Source organism: Mirounga angustirostris, unplaced genomic scaffold (genome assembly GCF_029215605.1).
Source record: "Mirounga angustirostris isolate CCGP_5_RB_7025 unplaced genomic scaffold, mMirAng1.0.hap1 SCAF_14, whole genome shotgun sequence".
Classification (NCBI taxonomy): Eukaryota; Metazoa; Chordata; class Mammalia; order Carnivora; family Phocidae; genus Mirounga; species Mirounga angustirostris.
In genome coordinates, this window is record NW_026991722.1 from 55,474,307 (window position 1) to 55,496,874 (window position 22,568).

The window sequence follows — 22,568 nt, forward strand, 5'->3', positions numbered from 1 at the left end:
CTACAGGTCCACCAAGAGGGGGTTAATTAAATGCATTGTACAAACGTGTCATTTTAATAAAAGGCTGTAAAATTACATTATAGAAGTTAATGTCAGAGAAAGACTATGTTAATGATACACTACTAGTGGAAAAAAAACAGCAGTTTAGAAAACAAAATGATCCTTTTTGGTAAAATACATAATTGAAATGTGAAAGACTAAAATTATGTAAATCAAAATCTTAAGTGAAGTCATCTTTAGCTGCCAGGATTATGGCTTCTTCCCAGTTTTCTCTGCACTTTATTTTTCTGCTTTCCAAATTTTCTAGATCAATAGCTATCCTTTTTAATTCAATAAAAATATCATTTTAAGTAATAAAAATCTGAAAAGCATTGATAATTGTTTTAAGTTTATACTTCTACGTCCCAGTAATTCCCCCTCTAGGATTAACATGCTAAGTAGTCATGATAAAAGTTGACAGTAAAAATATACATCAGAACATTATTACAGCAAAAACACAAAATAATATTAATATGAGAAAAAGGTCAAAAAGACTATAATACATGTACCTATATACATAGGCACATATATACATATGATTTTGAAGTTATTGAAAACTATTTTTTAAGTAACAAAATACCTTGAGAATTTTCTAGGTTAAGTAAAATCAAAGTATGTACATAAAACATAAAACAGATCATATTATCCTAAATTTTAAAATATAAATTTTTACATATATTGAGACATTCATTTATTCAACATATTTATAAAGCACCTTCTTTGTGCAAAGCACTATGTATAGATATTTGTCCACACATACAAACACACAAGCATAGAAAAGCAATTGAAAAGGCACAGCAAAATATTAATAGTGGCTATATGTGGGTAGTAGGATTAATGTAAATATTCTTTCCTTGTTTGTTACTTTCTATCATTTTAAAATTCTCTACAAGTATTATTACCATACACATACACACACACACACACACACTCTCACAAACACACACTCATATACACACATCCTGGAGAAGATTGGCCAAAAATCACTATGTGAGTTTTAACATTTATCTTGCTGTAAAATGTTCCTGAAGAAGGTACAGATGGTAAAAGGTCAGAACTGCATGAGCACTGGTAGTGACAGGTGGTAAAATGCACCTTTAAGTCAAACATTTGAAGCCTCTCAAGACAATAAAGCAACCTGATGGGATAACAAACATAAAAATCCATCACATTGTATAGGAAGAATTCATGTAGACTTTTAATCATTTAAAAAATATTTGATGAGCTTACTGTGACAAGAAGTGTGCTGTCCGTTCAAATAGAAATATAACCCAGTCCCTGATCCAGTAGATGAAAAATAAATAATATATACGATTTATCTTTTGATATACATCTATATATAATTGACCAAAAGGGAGTAATTTAAGCTCAGATTATAAAGAAAAAATCATATCAAGTTAGAGTTTAGAAACAGACACAGAGTATATACATTAATATTTACTATTTATCAATCATAACATACTAACATGGTTCTTGCTAAGAAATACACTTACTAAAGTATGAGAATTTTGAAAAGCATTTTAATCATCAAATAAGCCTAACGGAATTGTCATCAATGGATTTTCTTGCTTTGTTTGAAAATAATGAGACATCATAGTGTGATTTCCATCAAGGAGCTTACAGTCTATTCAAACATTATAGCACTTACAGGTTTACTGCCACTTCTACCACAATATGAGATATTTTATTTTTCTAAGTAGAGAAAGCAATGTGACAAACCCTGAAGATTCCCTAGTAAGATTATTCAACATCCGTATTTTCACATAAGCATTTTACTACATTACAATTATATGCTTTACAAAAAAACATCACGGCAGTGTTTTCTCTAAAGCAAATACAGATACCTCATTTTCTACAACAGCTGTGTTCTTAAAAAGATTGTGTATAATTTCTAAACTTAGTCATATTTCCCATTGTTATACATCATCATTTCACCAGCAGTAAATCATATCTACAATCATCTCTTATGATCATCACATAAGTCTGTAATAACCCTTCTAAGTTTTATCAGAAAAAGAAAACATGATACCAAAAATAACAATTTTCCAGGGATTCAGTATTTTTGTAAAGCAAGAGGACTAGTCAGCAACACAGTACCAGCCAGTGAGACAGGGAAATACCACGTTCCTCTGCTCCTGGGGCCACACGCAGGCCTTGCATCTCATCACTGACTCTAGGGGGACTCACGCCAGCTGAGAGGAACCAGTTTGCTTATTTAGAATTAGGATGTAAATTCTTAAAAAGAAAGGATCTCGCTGATCTTGTCCATCACTCTATCCTTGGAGTTATAACCATGCCTGGCCATAAATATTTGTTTAATGAATGAAAGGGAAGGGAGGCAGGTGAGATAATAATTTTGGCTTTTAAAATGAATTCAAAGAGATCTATTTTGACCAACTCATTGCTCAATTTCTTGGAGAGAAGGAACCAATTATGAATAGCACTGCTTCAGGCACCAAATTTTCTTTATTTTTTATGCAATTTTCTTGAACATTCTACAGACACGACATTCATTTCACAGAGTATTAGACAGGCACACAAGTTTGTAAATCCTAAATTCCATTTCTTTTCACTATATACAGTGGCTACAGCAAAACATTCCAATTATTACTCTTCTGCCACACATTACTAATATACAACATATATTTAATTTTACATGACCTGTCACTTAATATGTACCTATTCTATGCCAGGTACCAAATTACAGGGGGTGTGTGTATGTGTGTGTGTGTGCATGCATGTACATGATGTAAGCGTATATGTACAAATGTATATGTTTCCATTTATTCTTTACAATACTGAATATCAGATTCATAACCTCATTTTATAATTATAGGAAACAGGCTTACAGAGGTCACACATCTGGAAAAATGTGGATTTAAACAAAATGTCTAGCCCATGCACTCCCATTATATAATACTGTCTCACTTTAGCTTACACGGTGAAAATGTAGCAGAAATACCTATTAAATTACTAAATTTTAATGTAGCAGAAATGCCTATTAAATTACTAAATTTTAATGTAGCAGAAATGCCTATTAAATTAATAACTTTTAAGTTTAAAAGCACCACAAATAAGTCTGCAGGGTAATAAATAAGCTCACTCACTCATGGTGGCTGTGTAAATTGGACTCAAACTTGGGAAGTTATGTTGACTATGCATACAGGCATATCTCGGAGATACTGCAGGTTCAGGTCCAGTTCCAGACCCCCGTAATCAAGGAACTATTGCAACAAAGCTAGTCAAATGAATGTTTTGGCTTCCCAGTGCATATAAAAGTTATGTTTACACTATACTGTAGCCTATTAAGTATGCAATAGTGTTGTGTCCTAAAAAACAACGTACATAATGTAAAAATATGTTATTGATGGGACACACCTGGGTGGCTCAGTCAGGTAAGCTTAACTCTTGGTTTCAGCTCAGGTCATGATCTCGCAGTTGTGGGATCAAGCCCGTGTCGGGCTGTGCTCAGTGCAGTCTGCTTCAAATTCTCCCTTCCTCTCCCTCTCATTCACTCTCTCGCTCTCTCTCACTCACATAAATAAATAAAATCTTTTAAAAATATATATTTTATTGATTAAAAAATGCTGTCATCTGAGCTTCCAGTGAGTGACAATCTGTTGGCTGGTGGAGGGTCTTGCCTCGATGCTGAGGCTGCTGACTGAGCGGGCGGGGGTTGCTGACAGTGGGGGCAGCTGTGGCAAAGTCTTCAAGTAAGACAACAATGAAGTCCGCCGCACCGAAGGACTCTTCCTTTCACTTGAAGGCTTAGAAGTCATGGTGGGGTTATTCACCGTCCTGATGTCAATACTGCTGTGTCTCAGGGAGGAGAGAGGCCCGAGGACAGAAAGAGAGCGAGGGGACTGCTGGCCGGTGGGGCAGTCAGAGCAAACACAACATTTATCGATGAAGTTCACCATCGTAGACGGGTCCAGCTCATGGCACCCCAAAACCTTTACAAAAGTACCTCAAAGACCACTGATCACAGATCGTCATAACAAATATAATAATAATAAAAAAGTTTAAAATATTGTGAGAATTATCAAGCTTGACACAGAGACACAAAGTGAGCAGATGCTGTGGGAAAAACACACCAACAGACTTGCTTGACGTAGGGTTGCCACAAACCTTCAATTTGTAAAAAACCCAGTATCTGTGAAGCACAATACAGCAAGTTACACCTGTATTTATAGACAAAAAATAAGGTGCTAATACTTGTTGATCAATTCATCCCAACTTTAATACTATATTCTAAAAAAATGCAAAAGGAATAAATACAGCCCCTACAATAGCACAAAGTTGGGAAAAACCTAAATATCCAACAAGAGAGATCAAGTAAATTAAGGTGATGAAGGCCACACAGTATAACTTTTGCAAATGTTAGATTAAGCACAGTTAGAGCACTGTTGACATGCACTTCCGCACCAGAATGTATGTGCTTACATATGAATACAAACCATAAGGAAACAAAGAAATGAAGATGGCTGGGTTAAGTGGTGAGATCTGTCAAGCAATGCAAGACAAAGGCTGATAGATTTGGCCAGTAAAGAAAGAGGCCCCTTTTTAATATTCAGACAGTTTATGATTTACATGGCCAGCCAAAAGCAAAAGCAGCTTCAGAAGCCAGCTCCCATGTCCCTTGCACAGGGTGACACTGAGATAAAGGGTCCAGATACTGCCACATGGGTGCCCTGCTCCTGAGGAGCCCATTCCATGCTGCCCTTCTGCACTTGGACAGCCTGCAGGTGGACCCCGAGCACAGGGACGCAGAAGGACTCAGGCCTCATCAGAACCCCGGGAGGCATAAGAAACTGTCCTGATGGCCTCCTGGGGGTGGCCTTCTGGGAGCAGCTCCTCCTCGAGAGCCTCCCATGTTCTCCTGTGCCCGGAGGATCACAGGGCACTCTGTCAAACTGAGGTCATCTGCAGGTAAGCCTCGTCTACCTGGCCAACTGCATATGTGCATGGTTGCCAAGACACCACGGCAGAGCCATTCCCTTACAAAAGGGGATGGACGTGGCTTTTGCAAAACAGCAACAGGACCCCTTGCCTTGTGTGGAAATAAAGGGCCGCCTCTAGTTCTCTAAGCAGGATTAGGTGATGGTGGGGTGTGTGGGTTTCCTTTCTCATAAAGCAAAGAAGATCCCTCAACTTATCTACAAACCTGTGGCTTTTGGTTTACGTGGCCTCAGCCAAATTTGCAGATCAGCAAAACCTGCAGCACTTCCTTCACAAAAAGCAGCAATTTGTGCCTGCCAAGATGACACATTTATGCTTTACCACCTCACTGAATTTTGCTTTGTTGTTCTACACACACCTTGAGGTTTGTTGGCTTATTCATCAGATTAGCAAGAGCAAAGCCTGGAAACTGAAAGTAAAGAATGCAGAAACAAACTGAAAAAACCACAGGAGATGAAATCACTGCGTACATGTCACACTTCCACAGCATGCCCGTCCACCCCACCCCCATGCTTTAAACCATGGCCATGAACCAGTGTCCCCCTCCACTGACCACAATCATTTTTCTTGCCTGCAACCCCGAGTACAAGCCCATCGGAACTATCAACAAGAATGGGCGGATGAGAAGAACCATACTGAGCCCAGACAAAACGGCCACCAGACCATTCACAGTGGGGGTCAGCTCCAGAAATAATGGTCCAGGGAAGACAGTGCTGGGACAGAGGAGTCAACTTGGGACAGTGAAACAGGAGGGTCAACTGCTGAGAAAAACAAATCTAACAGCGTGACAAAACAAAAGAGCTAAGCAGAACCCAAGTCACAAGTCAAGGAAAGGCAGGGTCAGTGCGTGGACAAGTTGAAGGCTGGTGCAGTGACTCATTTTCTTAATGGTGTGACATATGGTAGTAATGAATACGTGGGTACACGTCACTGAGCCAGGCCATGTCCTTACAGAGAGCAGCACACTGAGACACTAGAGTTTTAGCTCTTGGAAGTACTCCTTTTACAAAATGCTCACAACATCTAATAGGATTGGGCAGCAATATCACCCTATAAAAGGAGCTTGTGCAAGGACTATGATATATCCCAGATCAGATACCCTTAATCTTGAGAGTATTTTTCAATTCTGTAAACCACAGCTGTCTCCTCTTTTATTATTTCAGATCTGGAGTTCTGAATAATTGACTTAAATCAATAAAAAAAAAACCCTTTACTTTGTATGTAAATTCTTCAGATGAGTACTCTTCCATCTATGGGTTCAAATTTTTGTTCTCAATTCTTCTTATTAAAATCCATCACCCAGGGGCGCCTGGGTGGCTCAGTCGGTTAAGCGTCTGCCTTTAGCTCAGGTCATGATCCCAGGGTCCCGGGATCGAGTCCCACATCGGGCTCCCTGCTCCACGGGAAACCTGCTTCTCCCTCTCCCACTTCCCCTGCTTGTGTTCCCTCTCTCGCTGTGTCTCTCTCTGTCAAATAAATAAAATCTTAAAAAAAAAATTAAAATTAAAATCCATCACCCATAAAGCATAGCATGCTATTTAAATATGGAAAGAAGCCCTGGTTGTCATCTAACACTGTGATTTTTTCAAACTTTGAATTTCTCTCTCACATGACCCAATTTTCCTCCTCTTAGGAGCCCCGATATTAGAAACCCCACCAGTGCACCTGCCTCCCATTTGTCCCCCTCAGGGATGACAGATTGAAAAATCACTGATAGACAAACTCCTCACTTTGGCAATGGGACCATCCAGTTCTAGGAAACTGCACAATATTTGTTAGTAATTCTCTGAACTAAAATTAAAAATGGCAGGGGGTAAGGAATGCATAAATTATCATTTTTAAGGCTAGAACCACATAAATCCTAAGGCTCCTGTTGCAGAGCAATACCTTGTTAATTTCATTAGCCATAAGCACAACCCTTCACGCCAATATTCCTTCACTTCAAAAGATGCGCTGCATACAGCTCCATTAGGTGACAACTTAGGAAATGTGAGAAAAACAACTGTCAGTGGCAACCAACCCATCTTATCACACACTGATATAAATAATGCCTTCTTTTGTGGCACCAGTTAGAATGATACAGTTTTCCTAATGTTGGCAGCTTATCACTGCTGAGTAACAACCTTGGAAGCTGGAGCTCCCTGAAGATACCCACACTTTCCAAGTGTCCACACTTTAATAATAACTCTGCCCTGCCACTTGTCCATGCGCTGCTAAAACATTTTTCACTTGCCCGTTCAGGCTGCTTCTCATTTCAGTACAACTGAACTCAGGAATCCTTTACCGCTCATCTCCCAGACAAAGCGGGTACCAAGTGCTGGGAAATACACAAGGAGCTTGATTCCTGTCCTCACATGGTATTTACTTGTGTTGGAGAGACACACAGGCAGACAGACAAATGTCACGCCCAACATGGCATATGGTAGAACTCAGTGTTTTGGTGAATAAACAAGAAGACACAAGGGCTAAAAGACACTAGTTAGGGAACCCAAACAATGTATCTGGGAACAAAATGAAGAAGGATTAATGATGACCAGGGAAAGCTTCCTGGAGACCGCTGCTTTCGTAGACAAACAGAAATTTAGCAGGCAATCCAAGGAGCGGCAGCAGGAGCAAAAAGCAAGAGAAGCTGGCAAGCAGGGAGCTGTTTCTGCAAATGCCAGAGTCTGCTGAGCATTAACATAAAGCTTACAGGGGCACAAAGAACAGAAGACTGGGCTGCTGGATTGCAAGGAGGCAGAAATGCAATCAGGAAAGTTCCCGAAAGTCTGCCTAAGGAGCCTGATCTTTATTCTTGTGGTTTAGAGAAGCATCAGAGACTTCTGTGTGGTAAGTGGTATCATCAGAATGCACTAAGCAGGGCTAGGTAAGGATGAAGCAGATGTGAGGGACAAAGGCCACAGACTGACAATGAAAACGCAAAAGATTTGGCAAGAGAGAGCGTGGATGTTCCCTAAAGAAAAGGTGGGGACAAAACCAAGGGACAATGCAGAAATGAAACCAACAAGCCACAGCAAACAACTGCTTGGGGTGAGGTGGTATAGGAAGAAGGCTGAGATGATCTTGAGGTTCAGTCCTGGGTACCCAGAAAGAGATTCAAAAGTTGAAGGAGCATTCTAGGTGTTGTAGAAAAGATGGGATTATTTTCAGAGATGTTGAATTTTAGGTAGCTGGAATAATCTGGGTCTATAAATCCAACAAAAGGCAGTTCCAAATTTTTCAGAAAGAGGCAACAATGGAAGAAGTCCCATGAAAGAAGCAAGGACAGAATGTGAAAGCCTGTGTCAGAGGTAAGTGAGGCGCTGGGGAAGCACGAGGAATACTCAGAGTTGGAAGGGGCCTAAGGAGACATACAAGACCTGGGAGCTGGGCGGGGGTGGTGGGGAGGAGAGGGTTTCCCAAGGGCTAGAGGATCAGCACCATGAAATGTTGGAGAAGGTCAAGTAAGACTAAGCAGGGAGAAGAAGCCACTGGGCTTGGCAGCCGGGGTGTTGCTGTTATATCACGGGGACAGATGTCCATGGAAGAATGAGAGCAGAGGTCAGACTCAAGGGGCCAAAGTGTGAAAAGGAGGCCTGGTGAAAGCCACAAGTAGGGGCTACACCTGGAGAAGTTTGCAAATGAAGAGGAAGAGACAGGTAACCAGAGAGCCGGAGGGGGAACACCATTAATGAGAAAGGAATTCCTCTTTTTTCTGGACTCCAGAGAGAAGAGAGCATCTCGGTTGCTGAGCTGAGGGAAATGAACTGAGAGAAGTGCAGTTCTTAGAGGAGAGGGGATGAGCAGTGGGGGAGAGGAGCAGAAGGAGAAGCATTTCCACAAGGACCCTAATATGGAAAGGCAGCGATGAATGTCATTCCAAAGAGAGGACTTGCAGGGTGCGAGGGCAGATGGAGGGACATCACTCCCTCCCTCCATCATGAGGTAGGAGGGCATCTGCTGGAGTCCAGGAGACAGTGGGGAAAGGGAGCATGGCAGAAATTCAACCAGGACCAGACGGAAGGAACACAGAGCAGTTCTGAAGCTGGTCATTCTGCACAGGGGCAACGTGCACCACAGGCCCTTCTCCGTCAGCTCTTGGCAGTCTGGGTGTGGGAGCAGATGGTTACATTTGAGTACAGCCGGGAGCAGAGGAGGAAGGAGATGGCCAGTGGACTGGGGGACATGCGAACATGAGGCAATATGTATAAGGGGCCCTAGCTGGTGTGGGAGGCACAGGAAGGCTGAAAACAACGGACACGGAACAAGAAGGAATAGAAAAGCTAAAATACAGGACCTAAGTATTTTTTAAAGCTTCCCCAAAAACGAAGGAGTGAGGAGAGGTAGAGGTTCTGAGGATGTGATCTCGAAGTGCATTTCAGAATTCAGGATCTGGTAAATCAATAGTTTCTCCAGCACACATGTATGGCTGGTGCTTGTGTTCAGGTGTTGCAGCAAGTGGCTAGAAGGACAATGTAAGGGACTAACACGGGAAATCTGAGTTTTGCAGAGAAGAGAGGTGTGTAAGCAAGTCATTCGAATACTGTGGTTTTTCCAAGTGTGGACATCCCCTGGAAGCTTGTCAGAAATGCGAGTTTTAGAGGCCATACCCCAGACTTAATGATTCAGAAACTGGGGGTGAGACCATCAACTTGTGTTTTAACAGTCCCTCTAAGCGATTCTGATACAGGCTAAAGTTTGAGAACCACTGCTTTTATTTTTTTAAGATTGATTGATTGATTGATTGATTGGGGTGCCTGGGTAGCTCAATTAAGTAACTGACTTCAGTTCAAGTCATGATCTCAGGGTTCTGGGATCAAGCCCCGCATTGGGAATCTCCACTCAGTGGGAAGCCTGCTTGTCCCTCTGCCTATCCCCTTCTCCCTGTTCATGTGCTCACTCCCTCTCTCAAATAAATAAAATCTTATTTATTTATGTGAGAGAGAGAGAGCAGGGGATGGGCAAAGGGAGAGGGAAAGAGAGAGAATCTCAAGCAAATTCCCCACTGAGGGTGAAACCCGACGTGGGGCTTGATCCCATAACCCTGAGATCGTGACCAGAGCTGAAACCAAGAGTCAGATGCTCAACCAACTGACCTACCCAGGCACCCCAAGAACTGCTGTTCTAACATAACATGCAAAAATCTGAAAAGTAGAGAGAAAACTAATTCTGACTGATATCATCAAAGAAGACTTTCCAGATGACATGACATTTGCCTTAAAGGAAAAATGTTCTCGAAGTGTGGTACCCGGATCTGCAGCATCAGTATTACCTGAGGAATTGTTAGAAATACAAATTTGGGGCATCATTTAAAATCTCAGTGTCTGCTGAATCAGAAAATCTGGAGCTGGGGCCTAGCAATCTGCTTTCTCAAGCCCTGGAGGTGGCTCTGACGCAGCTAACATTTGAGAACCATTGCCCTAGAGTGGGGTCAGGCTCCAGCTACTGATGGCCCTAAAGACAGGGGCAGGATGGGCACACTCTGACCACAATCTTGTCCCAACTTCCATGAGTCTCCATGCTCTCCCCCAACATGTACTTTTACAGTAGAGCCCATTACTTGAGAAAGCTTGAGTGATCGAACTCTCTTGCAAAAGAAAGAATCTGATTACAAGATACCAAGAATTTCAGTCTTAGCCTATATTGCTGAATGTTTTTAAGCAAAGCAATGCCATAAGTTTTGGTCTTATTTCTCCTCTGCCCTGTCCGTTGTTGGTTTTGTAGTTGTTTTGATTTAAAAAAAAAAAGATACTATGGGTGGAAGTTGGACAGATAATGGAATTGAACAGGAAGGGAGGACTGGTAACAGAGACACCAGAAAGAAGGCTGTCTCAACAGGCAGGTATGAGCTAGTGAGATCTGGACATGAGACAGCTGCTCTGGCTTTGAGGACTGAGGTTGAGAGGAGCAGAAAGAATTCAGAGGGACATCTGAAAGGGAACTGACAAAATTATACAATCGATGAGATGGGAAAGTGAGGACTTTGACATTTCAGGCTTAGGAGACAGAGTCTATGAGTGTGTCTGCCCCTGAGCAAGACAAAACTCAGAGGGGCAGACTTAGAGAGCAACATGAACACACTTTCAGAAATGCTGAATCTCTGAAATCTAAAGGGGTCTAAATGATATTTAGGGTAAACTATGTGGAGGCATTAAGAACACAGATTTTTGAGGAGAAAGATCAGAACTGGGATCTTGGATTTAGTGGCCATCCGTGAATAAGGGGTTAAAGCAGAGGAGATCCTCAGGGAATGTGTGCAGAGCACAAAGTAGGCAGGGCCAAGAACAGAATCCTAGGGAATGGCAGCATTTAAGATGTGCACCAAAGAAAAACAATCAGTAAAGGATAGTGAGAAGGGACAACCAGGGAAACAAGATGAATGAGGAAGTACTTTCAGAAAACAATACTTTCTGCAAGAAAACAAGGAATGGGCACTGATCCAAGGAAGTCTAGAGGTGAGTAGGAGGAACACTGGAAGCAGAGTCTGTGATGAAGACAAGGCTCATAGGTCTGCATATGGACATGGATACCAGAAAGAGTAATCTTCAGAAGTGACAAGGCTCAAAGAGCCATGAGATTCCAGTCATGAGGAGCCATGTAGGACAGAGACAACCAAGGTGAGCCAGGTACGCTCACTGATTCTACAAACAGAATCTTCTATGACAGAGACCCTGTGTTGTTAGGTGCTAATGATTCAAAGATTAATAAAATAGAGTATTTGCCCTTCAGGAGCATGCAGCTAACTATTGGAACCAGATAACTATTATGGAATGAGATAACTATTATGGAACAAGGAAAATTGCCACTGCAGAGATGTGAGCTAAGAGCTGTGAGAACACAGTGGACAGGACAATTAACACTGTCTTGACGACACTATCTATTCTGTTTTTATTTTTCATTCAAGAAATATTCATTGAATGCTTACTGTATGTTAGGAGCTCATAATACAGCATGAAACAAACTAAACAATCCCTACCTTTATCCACCACCAATTCTAGTGAGTGAAAACAGATGATAAGATAAATAAGTAAAATAGTGTGTCAGGTGGCAATAAGGGTTAAGGAGGAAATAAAACAGAGAAAGGGGGTAGGCAGTATTAGCAGGTGAGGCTCTGTAATTTTAATATGATGACTTCTCATCAGAAACAAGGCAGGTAAAAACATAACGGAACAGCACCTTTAAAACCATGAAAGCCATAAAATTGTCAAGTAAGATTATATATCCAATGAAAACATCCTCCAAAAAGAGTGAAATAACAGTATTTTCAGATTAAATACTTATTTTGACATGTCTATCATTTCTGTCACAGAATACAGTTTCCACTCTGGACCAACTTCTACCTCAGTCCTAAGAGAATTCATTTTAGTCTCCTAAAAATATTCTCGTAAAACCTTTTTTAAAAAAAATTTAAGTCTTTAATCTATTGTAATTCATTTTTATATAGACAGATGTTCAGTTTGACAAGCATAATCTATCAAAAAGTCTACACTTTGTTCTCCTGAGCTGATTTACCTGTATGTACTATGTATATTATATTAGCCTATATGTAATATGTTACATACACCTCTTTCTGGTTTCTCTATTCTGTGCCACAGATTCTTGCCTATTACTATACAACCAGTATGTTGGGGATTTCAGTACATAATTTTAACAAGTTTAAATTAAAACCACTTGGGATTCTACTTTGGAACTGAATTAATATTAATTTGGGAGCTTCTGGGGAAGAAGGTGGAGGAGGAGGACCCTAAGCTCACCTCATCCCATAAATACAACTAAGTAACATTCACATCAGTGTAAATGACCCAGAAAAGGACCCAAAGACTAGCAGAACAGACTCTCCATGGCTACTTGTAGAGAAGAGGCCACTCTGAAGAGGGTAGAAAGGGCAGAGATATGGTAGGGAGTGAAACAAACACAGGACTGGCCACAGGAGGGAGGGACAACCGTGGGTATGGAGAGGGAAAAGAAATAGATTCTCACCCCAGGGACCCCATGGGGAAGACAAATCCCCATACCATCTGGTTTTGAAAACCAGAGGGGCCAAATTTCATGAGTTCTTACAGCCAGCAGGACTTAAAATCTGGAACATTAAAAATCAGCTGGCTCAGCTCTGAAAGAGCCAAGAGGGCAGGAAGAAACAGTCTACACCCTTAAAAAGACAGCACAACGAATAACCCTGAGGAGATACAGCACAGAAGCAGTTTAAAAAACGACTGGGGTATACAGAAGAGCAATTTGTTTACTGATGTCAGAGCCTGTGCTGGAAGAGCAGGGATTGTTGGGAGACTTCTGGAACAAAGGAGCTTGTAGGTGCCATTTCCCTCCCCACTCCCCAACATAAACACAGCCACCTACAGGAACCAATGCAGTGCTGACACGTAATTACTACCTAACTTGCTAACATCACATGTGCCCTCCCTCACACTTCTACAAATCTACCCAATTCAACTCAGCCTGCCTCAGTCCTGTGGACCAGCACAAAACTCACTAACACTGCACCTCAAACCCCACACACTTCTGCAGTCCTGCCCCCTCCAATACGCTCAGCTGGAGCCCATCCAAACTGGGCTACAAGCCTGGCAGTGTGTCAGCAGACCCAACAAGAGCCAGCACCACTCCAAAGTGACTCCTGCCCCAGGGAAGGGGGAGAGATAACCACACGCAGCAGTCAGACTGCAGACGCCTCAGCCGGCTGGGAGCACACAGCTACTTTGACTGCAGGCCCTGCCCATCAACGAAAGCTTCGCAGGGGACAACACAGAGAAAGTGAGTGCCCTGCCGTCTGGGGCTACTGCATCTCTGGCAAATGCATGGTCTGATACAAGTTAAGCCCAAGGCATTCCCAGACTGGCCACTAACACCACAGGGACCAGCACTGCCCACAATAGGCAAAGAGAGCCACTGCAGATGACTGCACCAATGGAAAAAGCAGCTCAGCCACAACAGTAGAGCACACAAAATATACAGAGTTGACACCCCTGTAACACCAGGCTCTGTTGAACAGGAGACACCACAGGGCACGACAGGACCTCTTCCTCAAAAAGCCATACTTTCACGAGCAGGCAATGTAGCTGATTTTCCTAACACAGAGACACCAGAGAAGTCAGTCAAAATGAGGAGACATAAAAATATGTCCCAAATGAAAGAGATATAAGTAATATGCCCAATAGAGAATTTAAAATAATGATCATAAAGATAACTACTGGACATGAGAAAAGAGGACATCAGAGAGACCCTTAACAAAGATTAAAAAAGAAAGAGTCAGACATGAAGAATCTAATAAATGAAATTTAAAATACACTAGATGGAATAAATATTAGACTAGAGAAAGCAGAAGGACAAATCAGCAACCTGGCGGACAAAGTAATGGAAAGTAAGCTGACCAGGCAAGGAAAAAAAGAATTATGCAAAATGAAAACAGATTTAGGGAACAGAACAACCCCATCAAGCATAATAACATTCACATTATAGGACTCTCAGAGGGAGAAGAGAGAGAAAAGGGGGCAGAAAATTTATTTGAGGAAATAATAGCTGGAAACTTCCTAAATCTGAGGAAGGAAACAAATCCAAATCCAGGAGGCACAGAAATCCCCCAAGGAAGTCCACACGAAGGTATATAGCAATTAAAATGGCAAAAAGTAGTGATAAAAAGAGAACTTTAAAAGCAGCAAGAGAAAAGAAAACAATTACATACATGGAAAACCATATAAAGCTATCAGTGGGTTTTTCAGAAGAAACTTTGCAGGCCAGAAGGGAGTGGCATGATATACTCAAAGTGCTGAAAAGGAAAAATATGCAGCCAATAATACTTTATCCAGCAAGGCTTTCATTCAGAATAGGAGATATAAAGAGTTTTCCAAACAAAAGGGAAAGAAATTCATGACCACTAACCAGGCCTACAAGAAATGTTAAAGGGGCCTCTCTGAGAAGAAAAGATCAAAGCAAAGTAAGGAAAGTAGAAAACAGAGAGCAATAAAAATAAGTATATCTGTAAAAATCAGTCAAGGGACTCACAAAATAAAAAGATGTAAAGTATGACACCATATACCTAAAATGTAGAGAGGAGTAAAGAATGGGCTCAAACTTAAGTGGTCATCAACTTAATATAAACTGCTTTGTGCAGATGTTACATATAAACCAAATGGTAATCACAATTCAAAAATGAGTAAAAGAGATGCAAAAAACAATCAGAAAATAATTCAAGTAAATCACTAAAAAAAGCCAACTAATTATGAGAGAAGAGTACAAGATAAGAAAGGAACAGAGAAAAACTACAAAAACAACCATAAAACAGTAACAAAATGGCATTAAATACATATCTATCAATGTTACTTTGACTATAAATGGATTAAATGCTCCAATCAAAACACATAGGGTGATAGAATGGATAAAAAGAACAAAACCCTTCTATATTCTGCCTACAAGAAACTCATTTCAGACCTAAAGACACATGCAAATTGAAAGTGAAGGGATGGAGAAGAATTTATCATGCAGATGGATGTGAAAAGAAAGCCAGGGTAGCAATACTTACATTAGACAAAGTAGACTTTAAAACAAAGAATGTAACAAGAGACAAAGAAGGACACTATATGATCATTAATGGGACAATCCAACAAGAAGACATAACAATTGCAAATATTTTTGCACACAGCATGGGAGCAACCAAATATTTAAAACTGTTAATAACAAACATAAGGGAACTAAAGGATAGTAATACAATAATAGTAGGGGACTTTAACACCCACTTATATCAATGGATAGATCATCCACACAGAAAATCAACAAGAAAACAGTGGCTTTAAGGACACATTGAACCAGATGGATTTAAGAGATATATTCAGAACATTCCATCCTAAACGGCAGAATACATATTCTTTTCAAGGGCACATCGAATATTCTCCAGAACAGTATTAGGCCACAAAACAAACCTCAACAAATTCAAAAAGATGAAAGTCATACCATGCATCTGTTATGACCAAATGATATGAAACTAGAAATCAACCACAAGAAAAAATCTGGAAAGAGCACAAATACATAGAGGTTAAATAACTTATAACTAAACAATGAATGGGTCAACCCAGAAATTAAAGAGGAAATCAAAAATATATGGAGACAAATGAAAATGAAAACCCAATGGTCCAAAATCTTTGGGATCCAACAAAAGCTGTTCTAAAAGGGAAGCTTATAGCAATACAGGCCTACCTCGAGAAGCAAGAAAAATCTCAAATAGATAATATAACCTTACACCTACAGGATCTAGAAAAGGAACAAGCAAGACCCAGAATCATTAGAAGGAAGAAAATAGTAAAGATTAGAGCATAAATAAATGAAATAGAAACTAAAAACAAACAAACAATAGAACAGATCAATGATCAATGAAAACAGGAGCGGGTTCTTTGAAAAGATCAACAAAATTGACAAACGTTTAGCCGGACTCATCAAAAAAAAAAAAAAAAAGGAGAGAGAACTTCGAAAAAATCACAAAAAGGAGAAATAACAACTGACACCACAAAAATACAAACAATTATAAGAGAAAATTAGGAAAAATGACATGCCAACAAATTTAACAACCCAGAAGAAATGGATAAATTTCTAGAAACATAACCTCCCAAAACTGAATCAGGAAGAAACAGAAAATTTGAACAGACTGATTACCAGCAACGAAATTGAATCTGTAATCAAAAAACTTCCAAAAAACAAAAGTCCAGGACCAGGTGGTTTCACAGGTGAATTCTACCAAACATTTGAAGAAGAGTTAATACTATTCTCAAACTATTCCAAATAATGGAAGAGGAAGGAAAACATCCAAATTCATTGTACAAGGCCAGAATTACCCTGATACCAAAACCAGATAAAGACACTGTAGTAAAAGAGAACTACAGGCCATTTTCTCTGGTGAACATAGATGAAAAAGTCCTCAACAAAATATTAGCAAACCAAGACCAACAATACATTAAAAATAACATTCATCAGAGGGGGCGGAGCAAGATGGTGGAGGAGTAGGAGACCTGGATTTCGTCTCCTCTCAGGAATTCAGCTGGATAGGGATCAAACCAATCTGAACACCTACGAACTCAACAGGAGATCGAAGAAAAGAAGAGCAACAACTCTCTGAACAGAAAAGCGACCACTTTCTGGAAGGTAGGACGTGCGGAGAAGTGAATCTGAGGTGATATTCAGGAGGATAGACGGCGGGGGAGGGGCCTCCGTCGGCGGCCTCTGGCAAGTGATAGAGCACGGGAGCACAAAATCGGAACTTTTAGAAGTCTGCACCGCTGAGGGATGTCACTCCAGTAGCTAAGCGGGGGGTGGAACCCTTGCGGGACACTGTGGTCTCAGGACCCTCGGGGTCACAGAAAGACTGGGGGGGTGCCTGAGTGCAGCAGAGCTCCCAGGCATCGGAGCGGAGAAGCCGGCTGCAGAGATGGAGCCCAGGCACGGGCTCTCAGCTCAGGGTTGCCATAAACTGTGATCCGCGGCACAGTGGGGCCACTGCTCCTCCAGCAGGGTCCCAACAAGCGGCAGATCCTGGGAGACTCACCTTCTTCCCCAGGAGGAGCCGCGCAGGAGTGCACCACAGGGATTTGCTGGGTTTGGAGACTCCACACGGGGTTGGGTGCCAGAGACAGAAACGTGCGGTCACAGGCCGGGGGAGCACGGAGTGTGGCCAGAGACCGGGTACACAGGAGTGACTGGCGGCTTTTCTCTGGGGGCTCACTGAGGAGCGGGGCCCCGAGTTCTCGGCTCCTCCGGGGCGGAGATTGGGAGGCCGACATTTCCACTCTCCGCCTCCAAAGCACTACCAAAAGCTTGAAGGGAACAAAAGCTCCGGAGAGCAAACCCGAGCAGATTACTTAGTCCGGACCGGGCAAGGGCGGGGCAATTCCGCCTCCAGCAAAGACATTTGGGAACCACGGCAACAGGCCCTTCCCCCAGAAGAGCAGCGAGAACAGCCAGCCAAGACCAAGTTTACCTATCAATGAGAACAGCAGAACGCCAGCGCTAGGGGAATACTGCACATAGAATTCATGGCTTTTTTACCATGATTCTTTAGTCTTTCAAAGTTAATTTTTTTAACTGTCTTTTTTTTTTTTATGAATTTTTCTTTTTCCTTTTTCAACCAACATCTTATCAATCCCTTTTTTAAAAAGAAACATTTTTATTTTTCATTTTTATTTTTCATTTTTAGAGTCATATTCTATCCCTTCATAGTAGTTACCCATATTTTTGGCATATATATATATAAGTTGTTCTCTCTTTAAAATGTTGAGATCGTTTCTTCTAAAAGATCAAAATATACCCTAAATCTCTATTATATGGTTTTTTCTACTCCCCTGCCTGATCACATTCCTTTTTTTTTCTTTTTTTTTAAATCCTCTTCTTTCTTTTTTCAAACAACTTCTTATCAATTCCTTTTATAAAATTTTTTATAATTTCCATCTTTACAGTCATATTCCATCCCTTCATCATATCAACCCTTATTTTTGTACATATATAAGGTTTTCTTTCTTTAAAACTTTGGGAGGCACTTTCTTCTAACAGACCAAATACACCCAAAATCTAGTGTGTGACACTGATCTATATACCAGCCTGATCATATTTGATCACATTCTGTTTTTTTTTGTTTTGTTCTGTTTTTGTTTGTTTTTATCTTTATCTTTTTCTTTTCCTTTTTTTTTTCTTTTTTTCTTTCTTTCTTCTCTCTTTCCCTTTCTTTTCCCACTGCTTCAGGTCTTTTCTGATTTGTTTAGAGTATATTTTCTTGGAATGTTGTTACCCTGTTAGCATTTTGTTCTCTCATTCATCTACTCTCCTCTGGACAAAATGACAAGATGGAAAAAATCACCTCAACCAAAAGAACAAGAGGTAGTACCGACTGCCAGGGACCTACTCAATACAAACATTAGTACAATGTCAGATCTAGAGCTCAGAATCATCACTTTAAAGATACTAGCTGGGCTTGAAAAAAGCATGGAAGTTATTAGAGAAACCCTTTCTGGAGAAGTAAAGGAACTAAAATCTAACCAAGTAGAAATCAAAAAGGCTATTAATGAGGTGCAATCAAATGTGGGGGCGCTAACTGCTAGGATAAATGAGGGAGAAGAGAGAATCAGTGATATAGAAGACTAAATGATGGAAAATAAAGAAGCTGAGAAAAAGAGACATAAACAACTACTGGATCACGAGGGCAGAATTCGAGAGATAAGCGATACCATAAGACGAAACAACATTAGAATAATTGGGATCCCAGAAGAAGAAGAAAGAGAAAGAGGGGCAGAAGGTATATTGGAGCAAATTATAGCAGAGAACTTCCCTAATTTGGGGAAGGAAACAGGCATCAAAATCCAGGAGGCACAGAGAACCCCTCTCAAAATCAATAAAAATAGGTCAACACCCCGACATCTAATAGTAAAACTTACGAGTCTCAGAGACAAAGAGAAAATCCTGAAAGCAGCTCAGGAGGAGAGATATGTAACCTACAAGGGTAGAAACATTAGATCGGCAACAGACCTATCCACAGAGACCTGGCAGGCCAGAAAGGACTGGCAGGATATATTCAGAGCACTAAAGGAGAAAAATAGGCAGCCAAGAATACTATATCCAGCTGGGCTGTCACTGAAAATAGAAGGAGAGATAAAAAGCTTCCAGGACAAACAAAAACTAAAGGAATTTGCAAACACGAAACCAGCCCTACAAGAAATCTTGAAAGGGGTCCTCTAAGCAAAGAGAGAGCTTAAAAGCAACACAGACAATATACAGTAACAGTCACCTTACAGGCAATACAATGGCACTAAATTCCTATCTTTTAATAGTTACCCTGAATGTAAATGGGCTAAATGCCCCAATCAAAAGACACAGGCTAACAGACTGGATTAAAAAACAAGACCCATCGATATGCTGTCTGCAAGAGACTCATTTTAGACCCAAAGACACCCCCAGGTTGAAAGTGAGGGGGTGGAAAACCATTTACCATGCTAATGGACACCAAAAGAAAGCTGGGGTGGCTATCCTTTTATCAGACAAATGAGATTTTAAACCAAAGACTGTAATAAGAGATGAGGAAGGACACTATATCCTACTTAAAGGGTCTATCCAACAAGAAGATCTAACAATTGTAAATATCTATGCCCCTAACATGGGAGCAGCCAATTATATAAGGTAATTAATAACAAAAGCAAAGAAACACATCGACAACAATACAGTAATAGTGGGGGACTTTAACACCCCCCTCACTGAAATGGACAGATCGTCTAAGCAAACGTTCAACACGGAAATAAAGACTTTAAATGACACACTGGACAAATTGACTTCACAGACATATTCAGAATATTCCATCCCAAAGCAACAGAATACACATTCTTCTCTAGTGCCCATGGAACATTCTCCAGAATCGATCACATCCTAGGTCATAAATCAGGTATCAAACAGTACCAAAAGACTGGGATCATTCCCTGCCTATTTTCAGACCACAATGCTTTGAAACTAGAACTCAATCACAAGAGGAAAGTTGGAAAGAACTCAAATACATGGTGGCTAAAGAGCATGCTACTAAGGAATGAATGGGTCAACCAGGAAATTAAAGAAGAATTAAAAAAATTCATGGAAACAAATGAAAATGAAAACACAACTGTTCAAAATCGTTGGGATGCAGCAAAGGCAGTCCTAAGAGGAAAGTATATAGCAATACAAGCCTTTCTCAAGAAACAAGAAAGGTCTCAAGTATACAACCTAACCCTCCACCTGAAGGAGCTGGAGAAAGAACAGCAAATAAAGCCTAAACCCAGCAGGAGAAGAGAAATCATAAAGATCAGAGCAGAAATCAATGAAATAGAAACCAAAAGAACAGTAGAACAGATCAACGAAACTAGGAGCTGGTTCTTTGAAAGAATTAACAAGATTGATAAACCCCTGGCCAGACTTATCAAAAAGAGAAGAGAAAGGACCCAAATCAACAAAATCAGGAATGAAAGAGGAGAGATCACAACCAACACCAAAGAAATACAATTATAAGAACATATTATGAGCAACTCTATGCCAGCAAATTAGATAACCTGGAAGAAATGGATGCATTCCTAGAGATGTATCAACTACCAAAACTGAAGCAGGAAGAAATTGAAAACCTGAACAGACCTATAACCACTAAGGAAATTGAAGCAGTCATCAAAAATCTCCCAAAAAACAAAAGCCCAGGGCCAGATGGCTCCCAGGGGAATTCTACCAAACATTTAAAGAAGAATTAATACCTATTCTTCTGAAACTGTTCCAAAAAATAGAAATGGAAGGAAAACTTCCAAACTCATTTTATGAGGCCACCATTACCTTGATCCCAAAACCAGACAAAGACCCCATCAAAAAGGAGAATTACAGGTCACCTGGGTGGCTCAGTTGGTTAAGCGACTGCCTTCGGCTCAGGTCATGATCCTGGAGTCCCGGGATCGAGTCCCGCATCGGGCTCCCTGCTCAGCGGGGGGTCTGCTTCTCCCTCTGACCCTCCCCCCTCTCATACTCTCTCTATCTCAGTCTCTCTCTCAAATAAATAAATAAAATCTTTAAAAAAAAAAAAAAAGGAGAATTACAGACCAATATCCCTGATGAACATGGATGCAAAAATTCTCACCAAAATACTAGTCAATAGGATCCAACAGTATATTAAAAGGATTATTCACCACGACCAAGTGGGATTTATCCCTGGGCTGCAAGGTTGGTTCAACATCCGCAAATCAATCAATGTGATACAATACATTAACAAAAGAAAGTACAAGAATCATATGATCCTCTCAATAGATGCAGAAAAAGCATTTGACAAAGTACAGCATCCTTTCTTGATCAAAACTCTTCAGAGTATAGGCATAGAGGGTACATACCTCCATATCATAAAAGCCATCTATGAAAAACCTACAGCGAATATCATTCTCAATGGGGAAAAACTGAGAGCTTTCCCCCTAAGGTCAGGAACACGGCAGGGATGTCCACTATCACCACTGCTATTCAACATAGTATTAGAAGTCCTAGCCACAGCAATCAGACAACAAAAAGAAAAAAAAAGGCATCCGAATCGGCAAAGAAGAAGTCAAACTCTCACTCTTTGCAGATGATATGATACTTTATGTGGAAAACCCCAAAGACTCCACTCCAAAACTGCTAGAACTCATACAGGAATTCAGTCAAGTGGCAGGATATAAAATCCATGCACAGAAGTCAGTGGCATTCCTATACACCAACAACAAGACAGAAGAAAGAGAAATTAAGGAGTCGATCCCATTTACAATTGCACCCAAAACCATAAGATACCTAGGCATAAATCTAACCAAAAAGGTAAAGAATCGATACTCAGAAAACTATAAAATACTCATGAAAGAAATGGAGGAAGACACAAAGAAATGGAAAAACGTTCCACGCTCATGGATTGGAAGAACAAATATTGTGAAGATGTCAATGCTACCTAGAGCAATCTACACATTCAATGCAATCCCGATCAAAATACCATCCACTTTTTTCAAAGAAATGGAACAAATAATCCTAAAATTTGTATGGAACCAGAAAAGTCCCCGAATAGCCAGAGGAATGTTGAAAAAGAAAAGCAAAGCTGG

General features: G+C 40.6%; 1 protein-coding gene across 2 annotated transcripts in view; it reads right to left on the reverse strand.

Moving 5' to 3' along the window:
• L3MBTL4 (L3MBTL histone methyl-lysine binding protein 4) overlaps positions 1–22,568 on the reverse strand; it is a 496,448-nt gene that overhangs the window by 340,642 nt on the left and 133,238 nt on the right. The window lies entirely within an intron of this gene.